This window comes from Pterocles gutturalis, unplaced genomic scaffold (genome assembly GCF_000699245.1).
Source record: "Pterocles gutturalis isolate BGI_N339 unplaced genomic scaffold, ASM69924v1 scaffold29800, whole genome shotgun sequence".
NCBI lineage: Eukaryota > Metazoa > Chordata > Aves > Pterocliformes > Pteroclidae > Pterocles > Pterocles gutturalis.
Genome location: NW_010141836.1, coordinates 17,343 through 42,926, shown reverse-complemented (window position 1 = coordinate 42,926; position 25,584 = coordinate 17,343). Strand labels below are relative to the sequence as shown.

The 25,584-nt window shown below is 40.5% G+C and overlaps 1 long non-coding RNA gene across 1 annotated transcript in view; it reads right to left on the bottom strand.

The window, feature by feature from the left end:
* Positions 1–896: 896 nt before the first annotated feature.
* The window catches only part of LOC104469598, a 30,641-nt gene continuing 5,953 nt past the window's right edge, over positions 897–25,584 (bottom strand). The window contains exon 3 of the long non-coding RNA XR_727633.1: positions 897–1,729. This is a non-coding gene — a long non-coding RNA (uncharacterized LOC104469598). The remainder of the gene's footprint in view (positions 1,730–25,584) is intronic.

The window sequence follows — 25,584 nt, the reverse complement described above, 5'->3', positions numbered from 1 at the left end:
ATGGGATAAAACCAGCAGTCCAAGCAATCCAAGAAAATACTAAAATAGCTGGAGAATATTTTTTTGGTCCTTTTTCATAGGTGAGCTGGAGTAGTGGGAGATACTGGTAGGCAAGGAGAGTTTTTATTCCCTTCTTTCTTCTTCTCAAAATTGCAGGCATTCAGGAGCCAATTCAGACTCAAGCAAAGCTGTAAGGTCTTTCAGGGCTGCAGTGCTAGTGGGCATCATCCCGTGGTGTGCACCACCTCCACTTCTCCTACCCTTGTCCGAAAAGAGGGTGAGGGATGTGAGGTTAACAGTGCCACTGGCAGAGCTGTGGTGGCTCCTGGTTGTCAGTAGGAGACCCAACTCACTGAATAAATATTGCACTGAAATACACCGATAATTGTACACACAAGATGTGCAGCAACTCCTCTGGCAACTAACATGTCAAGTGTACAGGTATGAAATTGCTGAGACTGCCAAATAAAACAAACTAACAAAACCATAAAACAGTGAATATTACAGAATCACAGAATGTTAGAGATTGGAAGGGACCTCAAAAGACCATCTAGTCCAATCCCCCTGCCGGAGCAGGACACCTAGATCAGATCACACAGGAACGCATCCAGGCGGGCTTTGAATGTCTCCAGAGAAGGAGACTCCACAACCTCTCTGGGCAGCCTGCTCCAGTGCTCTGAAGCACACATTGCTTTGCAGTGGGCCAGCAGTTCTGTTTCTACAATTTCCTTTATTGAAATCCCTAACTTTGAGAAAAGCGACCTACTCCTACGGAGCAGTGTATCGGTCCTGATACAATGGGATTTCAGGTCTTGGTGTTCCCCTAAGTACTACAGGAGCAGTAACAATAATGCTACTTTCCAAGGAAAAAGACAAGACACAAGCACGCTCACACATAATGGTAAACTGAATTTATTTCCTTTTGGAAAACAATTCCAGTAATCTCCAGGTTCAGACCGCAGAGTAAACATTAATAACAGTAACATACAGGTTAGTTCAACTGATTCAAGAATTTGGCCATGTGAAATCATTAAGGAAAGTCTTGAACACTCAAAGCTTCAAATGGTATCCAGAAAAAAATTTTTCTTTGACAATCTACATAACAACTATTGCATATATGGTAATGCTATCTGTCATATCGCAAGGCTTACAAATATATATACGGGCCTTATTCAACTGTGGGTTCCTGCTCTGTGAGAAAGAGTCTCTTCATATTTTTTGCAAGAATCTTCAGCAATAAAAAATAGTCTTAGATTCATCTGTTTGTATACCAAAAGAGAGATTTCTAGACTGAAGTTTAAACGAAAGGAAGGCCAAGCAGAGCTGTAGTGGAACATAGCTATTACCTTCTCCCTCCTCCCTGGAAATGACACTTTTTCTTAAGCTATTATTTTCCCTTCACACAGTGTTGTTGTTATTATTTGTTTCTTTCTTGAATAGGGCCCAAGTCCACTTGTCTTTATAAGACCATTTTAGTATCAGACAACATAATACATGTGCAACACTTTATATACAAGAAGTCTATCCGGTGCTCAAAAGTTCAAACACATGAACATCCAATAGTTTCGATAATACAAGTTGTATGGTACAATACAATGTTTCTGAATAATATACATTAACAATGAAAGTTTCGTGCAAAGAGTAAAACGTGTTCCCTTTTTGTGCCACAAAGAATTCTCTGGAAAAGGCGGGCCTTGCACTAACTGCTGTGCTGGGTCATCGTATGATTCTGTAACAAAAAAGAAAAGAAACAGCTTAGTTACAGGACAGGCATTTCTGTGCGAAAGAAAGATGCAAAAACAATTCTCCCAACATATCTCACAAAATGATGGACTGGGAAGAGAGTACAATCGATCCTTCCTTGTTTTAAAGCAGCCAGAAGCCTCTTTATCAAAAGAGAGGAGTTTTGCCAGCTGTTTCACCCCGGTGTTCTTTCCATGCGGCACAAGAACAGCAATGCACTCTCTCTAGGTAGGTTTGGGCTGACCTGTCCCAGTGAAACTGCACACTGGACCAGCAGTTCTGGTGTCTGCTTACATATGGCTCACAGTTTATGCATTATGCAAATGAGAAGTGCATTTATTTGTCGTAGAAGACCTTGCTGCCTACAAACCCCAAATATGCTAATTGGCCTGTGCTTCCTAGACTGTGGCACCACTTCAAATGTTTTATTGCATTAAAAACTATTTCCCCCTAAACAGTATAGCACAGTATATTATGGTAATAGTCATTCTGTGCCTAGCAGAGAGCTCAAAGGCTGATGAGAAAACAGGAGGGGCTGCCACAGCCCCTCCTTCGGTCACCAAAAACCACAGGTATTTTTCCTCAAGTGAATGCAGTGCTTTATGCGAGGTGACACAGCGTGGACTTTGGAGCCTGAAATTCTCCTTTCCCATGTGAGTGATCACCAAATCCAGCAGCAAACACAAATTTCACCCTCTTGCCTACCACTGCCCTAATGGAGTTGACCACTTTCAGGGATCAGAGGTGCTATTTCAATGCCTGCACTGGCTCAGGTCCTTCACAAGCATCGAGCTAAGAGCAAGGATCCAATCTAATCCAATGTTAAGTCTTCTTCAACGTACACTGGATCCACACATAACTGGAAAGGGTCTGTGAATGCTACTTCTCAGACAAAAGGGCAGACACTGACTAGTGACAAATTTTCCCCTTAGCGATCTAGGCCAGATTTGGGCCAGTGACCTGGAGGGCAGGGGTGTCATGTCCTGTAATTTGCTCCCAGCACATCCAGCCCCTTCACTCTGCTTTATTAAGTTAATCTGTTTTTAAACCCCTTAGGACTAACACACTTCAGGATGAACCTGTTCCCAAAAGGCAGTCATCATTTTCAACTAAATGAACATCTACAGAACCATACCTCCAGAGCCACCCATGAAAAGGCACATGAAAACAGCCTTGGTGAAATAAACGTGAAACACAGCATAACTGCAGAGCAGCTCTCCCTCCCTTCCTCCTCCTCTCTCCCTAAACTGCGCACGCACACAAACAATAGTTCATGGGACGTTTGGCAAGGAAAAGGATCTTACAGTGAGACTGAGGAATTTTTAATGTAGTGCCATTCTCAAGATTAAAGGAAAATGACCCAGTGACACTCAAAGATGCAATTTCCAGATGTGAATACAAAATAATTTAATGCTTATGGCAGGAATTCCAGACTGTCCAAGGCCAGAGAATGTTAAAAAAATACACTCTACCACTTGATTTCATCTAGCTTCTTATCCTTCCCATAAAACCATTTCAAAATGCTGTAAAGGAGCAACAATAGCTGCAGCCCAAAATGTTGGCTGTTCATGGGTAATGGGCTCTGATTTAAAACCACAAAAGCAAGGAAATTAAGAGTTAAGCCTGACAGTCAGCCCTTTTGTCATCCTGTTGTGTCCATTTATTGCAGCACTTACAGCATAACACCACAGGCTTATTGGAGACCCTGCAGTACCTAGAAACAACAGGATGACTTAAATATGGGGCAGCAGCCTGAATTCTGTTTTTTTTTCTCTGCTTCTGAGTGACTGAAGTCATACACGAGTTGTTATCATTGCAGAGAGATACTGGGGGTGGAGGGGGGGGGTCTTTTGTTTCTAATCTACTGAGAGCAAGGCATGCCAGTCATGCCCATTTTTTATTTCTTTTCACTAAGTGAAAAATGCATAATCAGTTTGAGGCTGGATGAACAGTTGCATATGAAGCAGTCAAAAGATGTTTTAGAAGTGTATCTGTAACTTGGGCTGCAATGACATTTTTGATTAAAAAATAAAAAGGCCCAAATATGAAGGAGACAAAATAAAACATGGCATAAGGACTGACTTACCCCTGCTCTCAGTGTCCCTGACTCCAGTGCCCTAGTGCAAAATTAGATTCTCTAGAGATAATGAAGAGATAATAGGAAAAAACAAGTGTTGTGGAGTAAAACGAGACAGGGCAGGATACCAACATGAGGAACTGCTTTGAGCAGTGTAGGCCTTAAAAAGGCAACTATGCTTATTGTAAACCGTTAAAACATGGTTTCCAAAGTAATTAAGGCTCCCCAAACGTGAGGGACCAGGGAAAAAATAACTATTTGGCTAAGTGGCAAAAAAATACAAAGTGGAAGCACTTCAGAAGCATAACATTGACAAGACAAGCAGGCGAAGGATGGGAGGAGAGAAATAAGAAAAGGAGGAGAATTCTATAATCCCACAGAGAGCCATATTCCACTCCACCAAAAGCCATCTATTGGAGACCCCATGTCTAAGTGACTGAAAATTGCAAACATTAATCCCAGTTATGAACTGTTGTTGTTTTTATGAGGGGTGTTGTGTTTAAAAATTTAGGGCAAAAATTCTCCTCCATTATCCACACAGCATATCTCGACTCTGATAGTCTCTTTGTATTGTGTGCTGCAAGCTCCCCACCTCCCCGACAGTGGGAGTTCAGGCAGGCAGGGAAAGCAGAATTTGGAGCTCCCGCCGGCAGGGACATGGCAGGGACAAGGCAGGGACACGGGAGTGCGGGACACCCAGGGAGAGCACAATATTACAGTTGAGATCCCCTGTGCAGCTCGGAGAGTGTGCTGCCCTTCACTAAAGACACGCTACACAAGCTTGAAACACACCTCCTCTGGAAACTTCAAAATAGTTTGCCCAAGTTCGGAGCAATTAGTACATCCACTTACCAAAGAGAATTCATTTAACTAAGTACAGGAGAGATCATATGCTCCCCTTCTTTGCCTCCCCCAAATTTGATTGCACATAAACCCATCTGTTTAATTATGAGGTAGTCTCCCTACGAAGCAAAAATTTCAATTTCCTACTTAGCCATGGAAAGGGAAAATTATATTTTTTTGTAACATAATCTTTCCTGGACTTCAGCAATAGCTATGTTAACATTTCCAAGAGCTGTGATTTCGTGAGGAGAAACTAGTTTGCAAACAGAAACGCAAGCTTTGCATGCACAAAATGGAGGAACAGTGAAGCAGGTCTGTGTGCCACTGCATTTGTTACTGCATCAGATGCAAACCAAGCCAGGAAAACTGTCCTACATCCCCAATTTCTTTGTCTCAGTATTATTTGGAAAGCAGCTATATTACCTGGGAAAACTTGAATTCAACATATTTCACAAGCAAACAAACTCTTAAAGTGTATTTGCCCTGCTCCTAGAGATAATTATTTTTGCTAGCAGACCCCAAAATCCCAACTGTTTTGTGAACTGCTATAAAATTACATGTCGCCACTTTTCTGGATGAAAATGCTTTGAGATATCTCTGTTGTTAGTGCTGAGTTAAAAACATGCACAGATTTCACTGCAGTACTGGGCAGAAGACTCTCTTCTGCAAAAAAAAAAAAAAAAAAAAGGTTTCTTTGCAGAAATGCTTGAGACAAAGGAGGTAATAATACTTTTTGCTGTTTGGCATATGTCTTTGTGTTTCACATAGAACATAAGAAGCATTAGCTAGCAAAAAGTTCCTGCCTGCAGCATCAAAATTAATGAAGAAAAAAATATCCACAGATAGCCACAGGTTCACTAGCCCATTAGAATAGTTAAAGTGAACTGTGGCTGCATTCAATTTAAATGTGACTTCTGTTTTTTATGACTAGATGAAACAAGATATGGTTGTACCTGACAAACAGTACATGTGAAGAAATACAAAGACGAAATGTAGATGCATTATTTCAACAGATGGTAACAGTACCACAGCAGCATGTTATTTTTTCCTTAGTTCAAGAACACAAACGTAAGTAATCAATCATCACTGATTAAGCAATTATGGTACCCTACACTTATCTGGAATGCTTTATCTGTGTACCTTATGGATCATCTTGTGTTTTTTTGCATTAAAAAAAAAAAAATACACACCCCACCGCACTGCAATACAGTTCCAGGTTGTAAAACAGAACTCTACATTACTATCAACCTTTAAGCACTACGTTTTTTTTTTTTTTTTTTTTTAAAAAGCAATTGGTTTCCAACAGGCTGGATAATAAGTCTTTTGACCTGCATTCTTCTCTGACCCATTAAGGTCACCCCTGTGCTGGGGCATATAGCGGACTTAGGAAACGCCTGCAAGTCCTGCATTTCATCTCCTGCCCACTCAAAATAAAGCCTTCTTTAAATGTGTCTGTATGGGTCCCTGAAGACCAGGGAGGCATCCCTGTAGTGGGCAATGGAGGGACAGAAGCTTCTGCCTTTATTAATGAATGCAGACCATTATGAGTCTGGCTGGCTCCTGCACTGTTCCCAGAAGCATATACTGTACGTGACTTAAAATGCTAGAATATTGACACAAAGCGAGCCGGGCACCCCTAAGGAAAATTACTCCTTGGATATAATGTAGGCTCGTAACAGCTATTAGAGTACAAAATAAAACCCTCCGGGATCAAACTGACATATACCGCATTCTACCTACTCCTCAAACATTAGAAGAATTTCTTTGTGAAGGCATTCTCAAGGACAGCATTAAACTGACTTTTGTAGCAATCTGCAACAGCTTTTTGGCTTACAGCTTTTAGTACTAAATCTCTAGTTTGAATCAATATAAGTACTATATCTTCCACATTAATCAATACATTTGGTTCAATACACGTTCTATTAAATTATACTTTCTAATCAAGATTTTTCTGCTTCTCTTCCCTTCTTTTTATTCCAACTTCTTACCCTGTACCATACTTTTCAAACTGTCTGCGGCTAACAGGAGGATGCTGGATTTTCCAGAACCGAAGGGGAAGAAAGAAAGGCTGGTGGAAAAGGCAAGCCTAGCAAAACATTAAGTGCAGCCGTAATGACAAATCAAAAATGCAGTTTCATAGTGTCAACACGGTTCCGAGAACTTCTGTCTGATGCTTTGTTACTTAACTGGTTGTCATGATAGAAGACCTCTCATGCAAAAAGCTCTGCATCGGACACTGCTGAAATACTGCATCGTGTGGAAAGGCGGGGGGAGTAGGGAAGAGGCGCATTAAGTGGTAACACCAGAAACAAATAAATGAAACTTATTCAGACATAACTTTTAAGAAAAATCTCAGAAAAAGATTGATTTTTATACCCTTTCTTCAAACTTGTGCTGCTTCGGTACTGCAAGAGTTTCTTGTCAAACCCTGTGGCAAGGTTCTTTCCTGGTAAACTGTAATACAATTATAACTAAGACTAAATTGATGAGATGTTTATATTTGTGAGATACTAAGATTAAGCACATACTATAAATTTAAATGTAAAAAGATATTATTTAGTCCAGGTCTTTGGGGATTATTTGAAACATTTTGATAGAAGATGTCTCCAGTAATCTGAGTGATGTACACAGTTACAGTAAATTAGTTTTCCACACCTGTGTTAGGTTTGACAGAGAATATGAAATGTAAGTCAAAATGATAAACATGTATATTGCAGGCATTTGCTGCTGTCTTACAGATCAGAAACAATGCACTGATGTCCCTTGCTTACAGTCAGTTTCTCTTTTTCTTGTCTCCATATAATCACTGTCAACCTGCAGAGAAACTGTTGCATTTTTTTTTGACATTTAACATCATCTTACTCAGCTCACAATGGCATCTTATAATACTTTCTAGATGACACTGTGTCACCATTAAAGAAAAAGGTGAAATAGCACAATAAAAGAGAAGAACAAGAATTCATAGAATTTAAAGACAGAAAAGACCCATTAGGGCGTTTTCTCCACCCATCTTGCTAGTGTCGGATTATTGCCTATAGTGTAATTTCAAATGTTTTGCCCAGTCCAATTTTAATTAGAGCTTCCGATGCTCCTCTTGGGAGACTATTTCACAGCTTCATAGACCTCAGGGTTAAGATTTTTTTTCCCTGATGTTCATCCCAGGAGAGGAAGAGGCTCAGCCAGCCCCAAATCACACATGAAACCAAATCTGCACAGTCAGGAGCTGGTTTCAGTAGAATATCTGGGCCATTTCAAAGCATCTGAAAGCAGCAAACTTACTTTCAATGCCCCACCCCATCTCCACTGCTGCTGCAAGCAATTAAGATTCTATTACATGGGCTTCTCATGCTTAGCTGCTATACAGGTGAAAAGGTTGTGTAGGTGGGATTTGCGTTCCCATAATAAGGGTATCCACTTCCACAGTCCACCAAGTGAATTAGCCAAAGGTTAGGGACATATCTAGGTCCATTCTATGCTATAATCCTTAATTGTACTCATGGAGCATCTAGGAACACTCAGATTGTAAACATTTTCAGATTTTTCACATAGGTGAAATCCAAGAAGAGCAACTTCAGCTGAAGCTGTCCTGGTTTTGGCTGGGACAAAGCCTCACACCAGCTACTGTGAAGAAAGTTAACTCTGTCACAGCTGAAACCAGGAGAGAAGCTTATCAACAGATGATGTAACCATAGATCATTTTCCCTCCCAGGCCCCTCCCTTCCTTTCATAAAATGCAAACTACAATAAATTAACTTAAATTGGTATATCTGAAATCTTGCAACTAAAAACATTTCTGATGTGTTTCAACCCAGGAATTACAATGTTTCTGACACACAAATGAATATATATTCAGATTTCAATGGTCACACTTATCCGGAGTGAATGAGGGAGCTGGAAAGGAGATGATGTCTGCTAGTTTTTCATAGGTGAAAAGAATGAAGCCAAATGGAGACTCTGGATTTCTGCACAGAACAGAAAAAATTTCAGGCAAGGTGCTTCCTACCACCAGCATCTCCAGTACTGCAGTGCAGCTGGCAGAGCAGGAGGAATACCAATGAGTTTTTAATGCACTAAAGTAGACATGGAGTTTCATCCAGGTCAAGTTTGATCACGAGAATAGACCTAGCAAAATACTAGGTCTGTGAAACATGAGATTCCCAAGGAAATAAGCATTTGATCTGAACTAAACCAGAGCTATTTCCACAACAAAGAAGGGGCCAAATCCCAAGAGATTCTGTGTTCCCATAAATATCACTTATGTGTGGTGAGTTGATGTTTACCAGCCTTTGACAATCAGGTCTGTTCTCAGACATGATGGCCAATTAAATGGTCATCTTAGGTCATGACTGACCACTGTTGACAATGATAATTTAGGAAAGTCTACACTGAATTGAAGTTACTAATATAAATTAGTTCACCTAAGCTATGTGATTTGATATTGTATTAATGTCTCTGACATGGCATGACTGCTAATCAGATCGTACTCTTCATCGTATTTATTTAAAACTCCCAGTGTTCTGGTTCTCCTACTCAAGCTCTTCCAGCTGGGCCAGAGAAAACCAATGCATAAAAAAATCTCAGACTGGATAGCATGTTCTCAGGGATGCAAACTGAAAATTAAAACAAAACCAAAACCAAATCCAAAACCCCTGATGTCTATTTTTCTTCAGAGACTTCCAGTAAGTCACTAGTAAAATGTCAATGATTCCTTTTTGGATTCATTATTGTACATGAGTACATATATCACAGATTTGTGGTATGGCAAAGAATGACATATATTCTTAGGTACAGCAAATAAGACCTTCATCATTGTCACCAGAAGAGAACAGAGACAAACACAGGTGTCTGTTCACCATCTTTGCACCTTTCTCATTATGAGAGTTTGCAGTGGCTCCTGGTTAAGCCTCTGACATAAATCAAAATAGCTCCAAGGCTGTTTCAACCCATGGTGCCAGGCAATAGCCTTCTGTAAGCCTCCCTTACCCTGTTTGGTGTTTACTGAAATGCAATGGAACTTAAAACAACGTCTTCCATTTCAGGCAAGGTGTGCCTGGCTGCAGGGGCAATGTGCATGTATTACCGCCATAAATAATAATATGACAGTGATGGGGAGAGAGGGCAATGGCTAGGAGATGTTCACAGCAATGAATTGAAACTGGGAAATCTTCCTGTTCTTTTACGCTGCAAAGGCGCTGTACTGCTCATCAGGATCCAGGCCTAAGTCTTGTTTGTAGAAAAACAAGGCTTTTGTGATACTGCAAATGTTTGAAATTAATACACAATCATCCTTCCCCAATAAGAAAATTGTACATTAAGTGGAAATAAAAGCTTAAACGAAAAAGGCAAAAGGAGACACTTCTGAGAAATATATCAAAAGTCTTATTCCTTTAGAATATGGTTATGATTACCCTGGTATAAATTAAGAGAAACTCCTTTGAAATCAAGGGAGTTTCAAGATAGAGACAACTAAGAACAGAGTCAGGCCTGTAGGGTTTAAAACAAAGTGAATAGTTCTCAAGTACTGATTGATTCTTGCACACCTTCTGCAGAGGCCACAACCTGAAGTCTCTTCACCGTGTCAGACACAGCCAGGCAAAGAGCAAGCAGAACCCAAAGCTGAACAAATCCAGGTTTATCTGCAGTTATTGTACAACAGAGTAACGGGGGACAACAAGCTTTGATAAGCAATACTGCCTAATAATATATTCAGGGATTAAGTCAGTGTTTTACAGACACATATGTTCATGGGCTAGCTGTTGCTCTAATTTTTTTTCTTTGTTATGTTTAATTTATCATGCTGGTGCTTCCTAAACTACAACATCTGTAAACAAGCTTTAGTTTGACCTCCCTCCCATTTTATATCCACGAGCAGCACTTCTACTTCGTGCTCTAATTTTAGATACATTAAAGACAAATAAATCTGTGGGGGAGAGAGAGAGGTAAAAAAACCCAAACAATAAAACAAAAAACCCTTCTCTGACAATATGTGTTCATCTTAGGCAAATACAAATTTTCCTAGCTAGGAGTGAGGAACTGGCTCCTGGAACTGGAGCTACGCTATGTACAGATTCCTTTACAGGTCAAACCCAACTAAAGAAACTACTACTAAATATTTAACAGCTCAGTGCAGTAATTAGTGACAAATAATGGAAGCTTAAATTGATAACTGCACAGAAATGGCTTGTTGGAAACTTTACGCATTTCCTGCTCCACCTATTTCTCTCATACTCGCTGAATCCTGATACGTCTTTTCAGGGATTAAACTGACAAATTAATCTAGATTTTATATACATCTATTTAGTCAGCAGTTAAGTTTTCTGTGAGTTGTGAGAAGGGATCTTCAAAGTAGATCTTCTTCTCAAATTTCCTTTTTTTTTTTAGTTTTAAAGCCTGGATCATGAATTGTTTTCAAATCTTAAACCAACTGGCAGGTTCAGAATTTAAGTGCCCGTCCATAGGATTCAAAAGGTCAGCCAATTAAAATGGGGATGCATACAGAGCTGTGATTTATATGCAAAGGGCAACCTTTAAAACAATGATCCGTTCCAGTTTTCCACAGGTGCACGTACAAGAATTCCTTTGAACAAAATTGCCAGTGAAATTAGAAGTTTCTTGATACGGCCCGAAAATAAAGCACTGTAACTTGTTTGCACTCTTATTATACAGACAGACACATCCTACACTTGTATCGATTGCCGAGTTCACCTCCCTACCTCGTGACATAACACTGGGTATTGTGCTGATCAGGTGACAAGGGGACAGCCTGGAATCTGGATTCCTCGCGCATTACCAGCCGGTGCCTGGGGCCTTGTACAACAGCACTCGGAGGTTATGGATCAGCCCAAGACTAACTCAAAGTGACTAACACCATTTTCACTCAGCTAAAAGCAAATCCCGAACCAGCCCAGTTTTAAACCAAACCTGGCTTTTGTACATGGAAATTGTATTTGGTAGTTTGCCAGCTAGTAAGCATACATACAGCCAGATAAAACAATGTATAAGTGGACTGAGGTGGATTTTTGATCCTGGAATCAGGAATACAAGTGAAACTATATCCCCTAGTTCATGGTATGTCAATTTTAAAATGTGTAGGAAAGAAAAGGAAAAACTGTGGATTTCTGCTAGCTCTCTTTCTTTTCCAAATGTCTCCAACACAGTTTGCAAGGAAAGCCAGATTGAGCAGATTTTATGGTAACGGCCAAAGATTTCTGAGCTGATAATCAGAGGCCCTCACGGCTTTTGCTGTCTGACTTCCTTCACAACTGCTTACTGTGCCAGTCCATCTTGGACATCTTATAGTCCTTATTCCTACAGCTCTTCAAACAAGGAATTGTGGGAACTGGGACAGTGCTTGGAGTGTGTGTGAATTATGCATCTACTAGCTGGAAAAGAAAATAAGGACAACTTTTATCCCCTCACAGCTGATAACTAGTTAGTTAAGAACCCTATGCGGAAACATTGTGTTCTTATGGCAACCTTCTTTTGAGTTCTCTCCTTTTCAGTTCAAAAAACTCCAGTTTGTAAAGGTGACTTTTAGAGAGACCAGAATGCTGCTTTACCCTCTATAACGACGTCACTATTTCTCTAAACTTTGTAAGGACGCACACTGTAAATCAATAAATCTGGAGCATTTACTGACATGTGGTACCAGGACAATAAAATTTCATGTTTGTCATTGTGGTCGTTGGTTGTAAAATGCCGAAGTCTTCATCCTCTATTGTCTTCTGTTCTGTTGTCATTTGCATTTGTGTAAAAGAAGTGTGAAATGTGACCACAGTTAATGGGAGGAATTTTACTCTCACTTTCTCCTGTTTTCAAAACCTATAAAAGGGGGAAGACAGTGAAGTCCAACTTCTACGTTTCAGTACTTTCCCCTTCCCAAACAAGTACTACACAAAGAAGCATCCTTTTATGCCTTTTTCTTTCCTTCCCATAAGGGAAGAAGTATACTCCTACCAAATGTCATTTTTTTGAGGTTGGTCATTCTGGTTCCTGTCACACAGCTGGCCAGTGACACGTTGCAAGTCAGGCATGTCGCTAGATCCTGCCTTGACCCTGCACTGACAGTTGAAGAAATGCCTCCCCTCACCTCTGAGTCTGGCTGGTGCTGCCTTGGTGCTCCGGTCTCCTAGGCTATCTCCTGCTAGGGGATCCAGCCTCTTGCAGCTGCCGCTTTCACCCCTTGTTGCCTGTTAGGACTAGTTTTTAGTGAGGCAATCTTCTGACTGAGTGCAAAGAATCATGTTTAGGAGGAAAATAACTGGAGACAACACTTACGCTCATTTGCCGTCTATGGTTAGTGCCAAGGTGTCTGAAATACAGAACTTTAATTCCTTTACAAAAAAGATGTGCTGTAGCTATGGTGAGGCTAATCTGTAACCCTTGCAGTCTTATACAATTTGCTACTCCAAGTTAATTTTAATTCATTACAGTAAAGCCCACCTAATTAAAATAATTCTTTAAAGTGAAGTATTAGCTTTATCCCAGAGAAAAAAAAAGCAGAATCTTCGCTATCAGAGGGCGATTCATCTTACTGCAGTGCACGCTTATATAAATTCAAAGGTAAGCTATAAAGTACCCACAGCAACAGTGCCATGCTTAAAGGGGCAGGCAACAGGAGGCCTGCTTTCTAATCAGCCCTCAAAGGAACCTGACACACAGAAGTGGCACTTATTCTAATTTAAAGCTCTCACAGTTACTTTACCTTGGCAAAATTTACAACTAATAACTTCAGTAAACAGACTGGCACTCCAAACAGAAAAAACAAAACCAACACAACTATTCGGGCCCACAGAGAAAGCACCTTTCCCAGGAAGGTACTGTCTTCAACAATGAGGTAAAACGTTTGTTTGGGGGATACTCTTACGGTCCCTGATGTTCAGTAACAGTTCTGCACCGTACCATTAGCATGAGCAAGACCTGTACTGTCACTTTGCTGTGGTCTATAGTCTATTGTGCCCGCAAATGTTTTCAGCATCTTAAAGCATTTTACACACCTGTACATTTGTGTTCTCAACCAAAAAATAATTCTGGGTCGGAAAGAGCCTACTCTGGGGCTATGGCTTTCCATTAAAATGTTATTAAATTGTCAGGGCAATATGCTTTCAAAATGTCAGTTTAAAAACATATTTAATATTTGCAACTAAAGCTCACATTCTTTCTCATTTCTATGATGTCTGCTTCTCAGTTACTGTTAAAAATTACAAAAATTGTACTGTTCTCCATTTACATACACAAAGAAGAAAAAAGAAAACCAGAAAGCAATAATAAGGGCTAAGCAGAAAATCTCTGGAATATATGCAGCTCTGGAATACATGCAGCACAATTTTGTTATAGCCTAAACCACACCACTTTGTAGAAATTTCCTTTTCAAGTCAAAGCAATACTACAGTAAAACAACTGCAGGCAAAATTTCTAAGACACAATGCAGTTTGTGTCAGAACGCTCATCAGTTCAGGCTGACCCGTCAAACTATCTTGGGGAACACGGTAAAAAGGCAAATATGCAAGTTGTTACAAAACTTTTGACTGATAAAAAGTATGTGTTGCTCACAAGCTACAGAAGGCTGTGTGGTGTTAACTGAGCTGTACTGACACTTGCAGCAGACGTTCGTCCCTTCCTACTGCTTGTAGGCACACCTGCTTGGGCTGTGCTCCTAGGACCACTGAGAGGGAGCCAACATTTTGAAGCTCTAACAGAAGAAACCAAATCAAAAAAATTGTGCTCAGACTAGTGATGTGGAATAGAGATCAGAATTTAGTACTATACACAGATACCTGCTATGAGCAAGAGAGCTATGTTACAAATTCGACATGGGTGAAGTCGGCAAGATGACATTTTTGAACCTTGGTAGGCAATTTCTGGCACCTACAATTTTAGGAGATTCTTAGCACCTTGCAGAAACCAACCTCTGCACCCAACCCACTTCCTTAGGGGACCCAGTATGGTCTCAAAGTGCCTTTTTTTAGGCATCAGGGACTAATATTTTGGCCACAGGGCTTTTCCAGAAACTAACACAGTTGTCAAAACAGTCTACACAACTCACCAGAGAGTAATTTATAAGGGTTTTTGAAATCACCACTTTTCATAGATATATTTCTCTATTAAACTCTACACAACAGTCCAACATCTGCAGAGATTTATCATTCTCTGCTAAATTGTGTATATTTTCAGACTAATTCCTATACAGCCACTGTATATTTTTGTAAGTCCATGCAGCCTAAACATTCAAATCTTGGGCCACGATAGTCCTCAGTGCACGTTAGAGGATCCATAAGGCTGCCCAAATTTATACCACCTTGTAATAGCCCCAAGGAATTGTTATATCAATTAAAAATCCCTGGAATTCATTAGAGTCTGAGACACGCCTGTGAGGACCAAAAGGAGTGATACAGAATCATCCAGCAAAATAAACAGGAATTGCTGCATACTGAGGGAATCCTTGTCTGTCTTACTAAGGTACCTGTTATATTGGCAGGGGATGCAAATTGGAGCCCGAGGATCTGCACTTTTATTTTCAAAGCACTTTGCAAACATCAACCACTTCACCTTCACACCATTGCTGCGAGGGAAGTAAATATGTACAGTTCCAGCATCCTCTGTTTTCTGGAGGTGCAAAGAATCACAGGGCATTTTTACAGGCACAGTCTGTGTTCATGCACAAAAGGGAGCTTTTGACAACCTCTTCGTTTGTAGGCAAATGAACTCCCCAAGGCCACCAAGGGAATTGGTGGCAGAACAGGGATTACTGGAGAGATCCTGCTATCCAGCCCAGTGCCAAGTCCACCCTGCCTCCCTTGCAGCACACCGAAGCAACTTGCTGAATTCCAGCCATACTCTGCTTTGCTGTAGAGGACAGATTACTGCATGTCATCCTCTATAATCTCTCCTGTAAGAGGGATTCTACATGCTTCCCGGGGACTCCCCCCCCCTCCCCCCGCTTTGCTTCCCCCCACAAATGGTGGCAAGGTTAGAGACAAGTTGTTTTCTCATGGCTGAGATTAAAAATGGCTCTGTGTTTTGCTAAGCATTCCTCTGAAGCATGGGCAGCGCTTGCATGTGTGTCTGAAAGCGACCCCAATGAAAGGAAGGAATGAGAGATGCTAAACAATGCCGCACAAAGTTGCAGACTGTTCGGCTACAGGCCAGAAAATGAATCCAATTTTTCATTCTGTCATTATAAATATTTCAGTGCAAATGGTACTGATTTTCTGCAACTGTGGTTAAGCAAAGGGCCTCCGAGTGAATATTTAAGGGGGGAAAAAAAAAGGGAAAGAAGAGGAGGGAAGAGAAAAAAAGAAAGAAAAAAGGGGAGGAGGGAGAATTAAGGTTATCAACCAATTAATTTCAAATTTTCACTGTAAAAGATTCTGGGAAAAATTCTACAGTGATGCAGCATGTGACTCAAAGAAGGAGGAAAAAAAACATTTACTCTGCTCTTCTTCTGACAGTTTCTCATAAAATATCTGCAGTCCATCTATCTTTTAGTACTGCAGGCTCCTCTGGAGAGCAGAAAATAGTAGTTTAAAGCTCACTTCAGTGCCAGTCTGCGGGAGATTGCTTTCCACAGGACCCCTGCTGATGGAGGCCTAGGGGAAGAGGCCCAGGAGTTATTCAATCAGTCCAAGGCTCTGGGGCGGCCGGGGCTCCTTTGAGGGCTGATTATAAAGCTGCCCTCCTGTTGCCTGCCTCCGAACAGAACGAAATGAGCAGCCTCTTGCTGAGCAGATTCTGCAAGAAGGAATTTCACCTGTCATGGAGTTTGTCAGAATTTCAGGATTTATCTTGGTGCAAAATTAATAAAATACCAACTAGGATTTCAGCCTGACTACTCAGCTGTGTCATCTCAAAGTAATCTTTCACCTAAGAAAACCTGGACACAGAGCTACTGAAGTCATTCTTGCCCTACTTTTGCTCGGGAGCTTTGGCAAGATGCTATGACTGAATAACAAAATGATTAGAGGTGGATTTCCTGACAATTACACCCAACGTCAAGCGCTGGGTGGGTGCTACCGTCCTAATGAGTGATCTTCCACCTTACTTCTGCGGTTCCTAAATCTCCCTGGAATAAGCTAGGAATGTGAAATAGAAAAATATCATTTCTGCAGTTTATAACCTAGCAGGTCCCTTATGGCAGCACATCTGTTAAGTTCATACACTCGTATTCCAGGTCTGGATTTGATTTATAAGTTTTAAAGGAATACAAACAACAGACTACAGAAGATTACATTTAGTTAAACACAGCAAATTAATATTGCTGTGACAGTCAAGTACATGGTCTTTTAACCATATTCTGAGTCTAATATTGCAGTAAGGTGCCAGGCTGATAAAGCATCATCTCAAATCTCTGTGAACTGAGTTCAGTTCTTTTGAAGCTAGACTGTCTCACAGGTCTTCTGACAGTGCCTTACAGTAATAATAATAATAATAATAATAATAAATCTTTGTACACTCACTATTTAAGTAAGATTGTGCTTGCTTATAGCACTTGGTCACATGAATTTGAAGTCTCAGGCAGCATAGAAGCAATTAACTTGCAGCCTGCAAGGGAGCTTTCCAGCTAAAAGAGGAGATCAACTTGTAGAAAATAAAATAGTTGTCAGCTAAGCCATTTGATGGATAAATAAATATTATTCAGTTTACAATGCCGTTGATTCAGATCTTGACATGGAGAAGCAGAGATCCACTGTACCAAGAAACAGCAAAAATATGCCTAGACTGGGGACAAGAATGCATTTGCCATCAATAGCTCTTACTGTACATTGTGGCAATTTCTGTACACTGTTCAAAGCTGTTTGCTGTTTGAAGTAACAAATCTACCTTTCTGTCTATTTGCTCCTCAGTGTTTTCTAACAAGAGCTTAAAACAAATGGTAACATATCCCTTTCCTATCTCCTCACCCTTTAAATGACAATTCAACATTAATACACATCATAAAGACGCCTTTACCAGGCAGTAGTAGTCTGACAGTTTTAACACCAAGAGATCTCACAGTGTCAAGAGACAGAGAGAGAGAGAGAGAGAGAGAGAGAGAGCGAGCAAGCACGCAAGTGAAGGCACAGATGGTGGGAGGGGACACAGGGTGCTCTCAGCAGGCTACAGTAGAGATGCATTAACTCCACAGAGGGATAAGGGCTTCCCACCAGTACAGTCATGAATTATAACTGAGCATGGGAGCGAGTTCTTAGTGCCTGTCTCACACCAAATATACTGTTCCATTTTCCTGCACAATCACCTTTCACCTTTACAAACACAAAGCAAAGCAAAATGCACCACTAATATTTAACCATATCACAGGTTCTTTATATGACATAGCGCACATCTATGCACACAAAATATAGGGGGGGACGCAGAATATTCACTGACACAGAGTATCTCCAAGCAGATTTACACAGCCATGATCAGTGCCTGTGTCTAGCGACTCTGCTGCAAAATTAGACCATAACAATACAGATAAACAACTAAAGCTGCACATAGAAATGTGTGTAACAACAGTATTGGTTCACGAGAAATGAATCATCTCGTTCTCTCTTCCCTTGCTAACAGGATGGAGGACACTCAATTTCAGCTTTGAACACAAAGGAAGCTCAACTTAAAAAAAATAATCATGAGAGCCTGCAAAAAAATCCACTCTTTTTCCATCCAAAATTATATTTCATCCTCAGTTTGATCAAAGCATGGTGAACCTGACCCCAATGACAGGTAGAAATGCTGAACCTAAAAGCTGTTCCTCCTGGTCAGAGTTTTGTAATGAACAGCTCCACTTGTGTAGCCATCTGCATCTGAGTCTTTTTGACTAATGTTTGGAATGGAAAAATCTAATTATGCTCTTTAAAAAAAAAAAAAGGAAGAAAAAAAAAGAAAAAGAAGGAAAGTCACCACTGTTGAGCCAAGATTGCTGTTTACTGGAGTTTCCTGGCTATGTCTCTTTATGAATCACTGACCACACCTTGTTTTCACAAACTATCTGCACCTCCTCTCTAGGGGAATTCATTCCCTCCCAGCTTTCCTCCTACTCAATGAACCTGTCAATGGAGAAAACTTGTTATTTTAGGCAGCTGAAAATCTGACCAGTTTTAAGGATTCATTTACCATGCCTTTCACTTTCGTTTAAATCCTCAGTGTTCCTGTTCTAAATGACAGCACCGCAAGCACTGCTTTTAAGCACTATTCATCTTGCCTACCACATCTCAGAAAGCTGCTCTCTCTCCAACAATGGAGCCTTACTCCTTTATAGCTTGAGGGCAGAGACTGTTACTAGCTGTAGACTTGGTGGAAATATCACAATAAAGGATACAAATGTGAATTTCTCTTAAAGTATGGGTTCAGCTCTGAAGGTACCTTGCTTTAGAAAACTCTGTCAAGAGCAAACAATCTATCTTTCTCCAAAATGTACAGCAGCCACCCAGTTGAAACAGCTTTTCCAAATAATCTAACCTGTCAGTGGAATCAGGATGCTTGTGAATTTTATACTTTTCTCCACTGCGGGTCTCTAATTGATATTTTAGTTTCCCTCACACTTAATATACTCAGTCTTGGTTTGGCAGCATGTCTTGTGGAACATTAAAAAAAACAAAGAACAAATATCCCCTCTCTCTCCAAATCCCTGGAGCTCAAGGAGATGCAGGGCTACTGGGCTAAGCTCTGTGATGGAAGAAGGTAGTTTGGACTACAGATCTTAAGAGGTGGCAGGTTTGCTGCTACTGAGCCCCTCTACCTGTGCTTTGTTACACTGAAACCATGGAGGTGTGAGGATGCTGGGGTATACAGGGGCCATGACAACCTTCTGCCAGTGCTGTGGAGGAAAGCGAGGGCAGACCTTGAGCGGCAAACTTTCAGAGATAATGTTGCGCCATCACTTGTTGGGAAACCACAGGACCAGTGGAGAGTGGAGCCAGGAATGAGGAGCTTATTCATGGGGATGGAGTGAGAGGAGCCAGCAGCGGGGTGGGGGGAAGGGAGGCGGATTTGCAGAACTGGCCATGAAGCTCCTCAGTACACCATAGCTGGATGCTTCATAAAGTCACACTGATGGCAGTCCCGGAGATGGCCATCTGTTGTCGTCTCTGGGCCAGATGAAACATAATGTAACGGCAGCTATTGGTAGCTAACAGCAGGACAGTTGTAGGAAGGAATGCGTCCTAGAATGAAGAAGTGGTGTTTCCTTTTTAGCACAGAAAATCAGTCATCGATATCAACTACATTAGCAAGAAATTAATGGATGGACAATTAAGAGAATTGAACTGATCTACCAGGGAAATTATTCAAATGCAAACAGAGTGGTTATTTCATCTGCTTACTCCAGGTGTATGAGCCAACTGATCTGACTAATGGCAAGGTGTAGGCTGAAACATTCAGGGCACAGATGAAAAAACCTCATTTTCTGCAAAGGGCAGAACTCCATTTCTAATGATTATTTGTGGGTCAGGGAATACATTTACTGCTTTCCCTGCCCTCAATCTACAACAGGACTCCCTGATGTTCTCAGAGGTTTCTACAAGGACCGAGGGTAGAAATTGGTCTTTATGCAATAACTGAACTTCCCCTTATTAATATCATGATTTATTTTTTACAAGTGCCTTATCATTAACATCACTCAGAAGAAAAATGTTTGCTTTCCGAAGCACTATTATTTCTATCTTGTTTCTTTCTTTGCCCCATAATCTCCTTTCTACTTCTCTTCTACTTGTTTGCCTTTCATTTCCTTCTTCTTCTGCCTTTCTATGTATTTTTCTTTCTGCAGCAACTTCTGACTCGCTTCTTTAGGCTGAAATGTTGCACACCTTGCCGTTCCATTTGCTAAAACAGTCAGAAATCATGTTAATGTTGACATGTAATGTCCCTGATATGCTTCAGAGTCGACACTTAAAAAGACAAAGGAACAGTGGAGCTTATATTTTGATTGCCATCGTTTCATGCTGCTTTCAGACTGGAGACAACAAACTTCACTTGACATACTTACATGACACAGTCTTTGCAGTCACAAAGATTATGAACTATACTTTATTACCTGATTCTGCAGAATCTATTTAATGTTGACCATACAAGGCAATAAGGAGAAAAGATCCAAAGCATGGGTTAAGCTTTTTTGTTGCTACTGATTTTTTCAAAATACATACCTATATTTTACAAAAAAAGTCCAGACATACAAGAGCATAAACAGGAAGGAGCAGGCAAAATAGGGACATATATTCAAGCATATACATGTTTGGGTATGACTCTATCCTTCTTGAAAGAGAAGAAATATACATTTTTGCTTATTTTTCTATGGGTACTTTGTGGGTGTAGCTCAGTACTTATTTTGGACAGTATATTTAGCTTCCAACCCTTTGCCATTTTACTTTTCCTTAAGTCTGAATTTCTTTTCAAGATTAAAATGGTTTATTTAGGGGCAATATTTAACTGCTACACTGTCAATTAATTCAGTAATTTCATAAATAATATCACTCAAGCATCTGAAAAAACACACCCATAATTGTGATTCAATTGCTCCAGAAATTTAAGGAATGTTCTCTCAGGGAATGTATAAGAGATGTTGTGAACTCATTGTTTCCTGCTTATTTCCAGGAAAAAGTGCAGAAAGTTTCACAGGCTGACTGTTGCATGTAGAGTTACTAGTATATGGAGTATGGAGAGACAAGTAAGAACCACTGATACTCAGCCCATCTTTGTCAAGCACTATTTAGTGAAATCAAAATGGTCCCTGAAAAACTCTGGCACTTTGGGCTTGCTGGGCTTTGCAATATGTTATAAATATTCATGAGCTAACGAAGTACCCACAGGAAGTGTTTACATTTGAACAGGCCAATCAAAGGAGGGTGAACTCATAAGCTCTAAACCTGGAAATTTCTTATTTAGAAAAGAATTACCACATGAAAACCTAATATGGCTGTAACACCTCTTAATCCCCAGGAGTGAAGGAGCACTGGAAGGGAATTCAAAGTATTTTTTTGGTATTTAAACTTTGTTTGACATTGAAGTAAGAGTTGTAGGGGAAACACTCTGAAGGTATGTCCTTAAAGAGCTAATGCATGAGTGCCTCCACCATGCTTCTCTCGATTGCCTTTTTGAGAAAATTTGCAAGGAAAATAATTCTCCCTTCTAAGGAAAGAAGTCTCAGGTCTCAGGAACACAAGCCTGAGTTCTTTAAATCTTGGAAGACATGCAGAAATACGCTATGCACGTACTGGTGCACACATATTCATATATCTATCTGAAACAGAAAGCACAGTAAAGGTTCAGGAAAAAAAGCACTCGAACTAATAATACTCACAACACATGCAGCTCTATCTAGTTCCCTCAAAACACAAGCATTAATTACAATCCTAGTATCTCTGGCACACATATTGTCATCATCACCCTCACTCACGAGAGGATGCATGGTTAAGTGGAGCAAGTTAGTACCAGACCTCGCAACTGATCCTAGGCATCTACTCTGACAAAGCAACCTGATTGCCTGCTAAGGACTAAGGCCAACATTCCTGAAAGTAAAGCCTGTATTTAGGCATCAAAAGTGTTTTGCTGAAACCTTAAAGGAGGCTATGTCGGCACAGCACCTCTGCTTTTTACAAGGTTCCTAACTTCAGGCATTTATGACCTGATTTCCTGATGTACTCAGCACCAGCATCTTGAACTGGCCTTAACTGCAGCTGGAGGTGCTCAGCACCCTCTCAGAAATAGGCCATTGAGTTTGAAAACGTTGGCCTAAAGCTTTGATTGTTAATTGGATTTCAGGTAGGCTTCTTTTTAAGACGAGCTGACAAAGTTATTCCCTGCTGGCTCCTGGCCTTTGGGGCCTAGAAAGCCAGCATCTCTGTTCCACTTCTCACCCTAAGAGTTTGGGGACCTAGAAATGCCAGAGCTAATCTCCAATTTTACTTTAAAAAATGTTTTGAGGCCTTTTCTTTGTGAAGAAAACATCCTTGAAAATTTAACTTCACCTGCAGGTTTGAAAGTTCTGTCCCTGTTTTTTTTGGTAAAGAGTATAAATTATTCATGGTCTCCCCTGCTGTCATGGAAGGCTCGCCGTTGGGACCTACATGATACACAGACTCAACCACTGTGGGGGCTTTGGCACACCCTATATGGCACATCCTATATGGACGTAGCAGTGCCACTGTTGCTGTTGCTGATGCTATTCCCACACCAAGCTCTTTCCCAGCTGGCCCCCAAAAGGCCTCTGCCACAAGGAGACAACCCCAGCCCAGGTTAACTAGCAGTTTTCTCTAGCTGACCCACACATGAGAGAATAGAGTTTGAATCCCAGCTCTGCTACTGGGATAGCACTAAAGGTTTCAGTCAAGTCTTTTAGTTCTTGAAATAGCTGGAAGCTTGCTTAGTTCTTCTCTGGCTCAGGTCAAGGGTATTTTAAAGGCTGTTTTAAAATGTTGAGATCATTGGGAGCATTTTACAATGCAGAGATCTTTGGAAAGTTTAACCCTTAAAGAAATGAGGAAGAAATTGGAAGATCATTTTCACAGTGCTAACTTTAGAAAATGAAAATGTTAAAACTGGACATCCAGAGAGGGACACACATAAAGCCACACAAAACTTTGGGAGACACTTCTGTGCTGCCTCTGCCTTGCTCTGCTTCAGCTGATTGCAGCAGGTACTGAGAATATTCTCCTAATGTTTTAAGCAACATGTGTAACATCTGCTATGAGTGTTTCATTCTTTCTTTCATCCTTTCCCTGGGGAAGGAACTGTGTATTTCATTTTAGAAGAGCTCTGTTGTTGTGCATTGGGGTTTTGGGGAAAGTTTAAAAATCTACGTGCAGGTACATGTCTATATGAGAGAATGGAGCCTTTGGCACCTGTAAGTGCACCCTACTCTTAGAAGTGTAAGTTGAGGACATTCAGGGTAATACTTAACTGCTGTGGAAGTCTGTTCCATGCTCTCAGGCCAGACTGTGAGAAAGTTCTAGCTCCTGTGCAAACAAGCTCCAGCTCTTTGATGAAAACACTTATAAAGCAGGGCTGTCAACTACTGCGTTGTTACCAAGTGGGAAGAACCAGGTGATCTCTGAGATGTGGTTGAACCCAGTCAATCAAAAATATTGAGTCTTAGAACACAACCAGAAAAACATGTAGGAAGGCAGTGTAGACAAAAAGAGAGCAGGTTGAATATGCTCCTAGTATCCTTTGCTACTGAGGAACAGTGCTGCAGCTCTCTGTATTAGCTGGAACGTCCAACGGACTGATGGCTTCATGCCCAGGTATTCTGCACTGATGGAGTCCAGACAGGAAGCAGCAAGGGCGTGAATCACTGAGGCCAGGTCCCTTTTGAACAGGATGGGAAGCAACTGATCCAATTATTTCTTGCCCTAGTTTTCATGTCTGTAAAGTGGGGACACTTAACTACCCCAGAGGCAACTAATTATTAGTCACAAAATGTTAAGTAAATGCTCTAATTCACTAAAAAGAGATAATTTTTGTACTGGGCAAAACGGTCCTGAGAGGCCATGTAATCTTGGATAGTATCATATTCAGAACTAATGATCATCAATGATAAAACCCTGATAAAACCTGTACAATTTTTCAGCGACTCTATCGGACGTTGGTACCTCTCTGACCCAGCAGCATACAAAAAAAAAAAATCTAAAATTAATCCATTCCCTCTGGGTAACACTCCACAAGAGAGTCTCATTCCTCCCCGCAATATGTGGTGCTGACTATGGAAATAACACTAGGACTGGGAATAGGAAAGGAATGGCTGCTCCTCATCCGGGACAAAGGAAGAACACCCATTTAAACACTGAAGCCTAAGTCCAAAGACTAAAGCAAAAGAAACAGGAACTGGAAATAGAATGAGGACAAGAAAAAGAAGATCTAATAGGCACAAATTACTTTATCATAATTACATTAGCTACAAGTTTCTTTGCTTCCTTATTAATTAAAAGTTAAGCATTATGGATGATGGATGGACAAGCCTGTTTTAGTTATATCCACCCTGCACAGAGAACTGTATGGTCATACTACAGGTGTTCAGTTAGAAGAGTTTCAACTTTCAGGAGACATCTAGGCACCCTATAAATACACCTACCTTGCAGCTTCCTTATCTGATACCTAGATGGGATATATTTCTGATTGTAAAGATTGTTACAAGCCTAATTCTAGTTCTGAAAAGCCCTTATTGTATTAAGCATGTCTTATTAAAAGCTTTCCATTGTAAAGAATAAACATTTTTAGGGACATACTTTTTCAACTTCATTTCAGAAGCATAAATACACCACATAGCCTTTTGAACATATAAGGATGAAAATCCACAACTCAGAACACTCTTAAAACATACACTTCTAACTGTTACAGAAGGTTTGCATTTGCTTCCTTCCTTTAGAGGTAGTATCTCCAAAAATTTAAAACTTATTCAATAGCTATGGAGCACAAAGCCATTTAAATGAAGCATCAAAGGTGGGAGAGGGGCAAGCTATCTTAAAACAAAGAGCAAATTCCCCTAAAATCTCATTATTTCAACATAAAGATTGAGTAATACATTGCAGGTTTGATTTTCAGGACTGGTCATTTACTTGCTGTTCTCACCAGAATGTGGTCTTACGGGATGGTCTTGCATTCCTAACAGGGGTCTGGAGCGAAATAATGGAAACCTCTGGTCCTTGTTTTTTGCTTTGAGAAGACTGGTAATGAGGGGATAGTAACTTCCTCAAGGTGAGATAAACGTAGTATGTGGGGATTCTTATGTTCCTATAGCCTACTCTTCCCAAAACAAGAGCCAGAAAATGCTAAGCAAAGAATTGCACTGGGCCAAACACCAAATTAAGCATTATTATAATGCATTTATTTTCTGTATCAATTAATTAATTAATTTCCTTTAATTATTATCTGTACTATGACTTCTATGCTATTGTCTTCTGCTGTGCTCTGCCTTGTTCATGTTCTTACTATAGCCATGGAGTGCTGTCCGT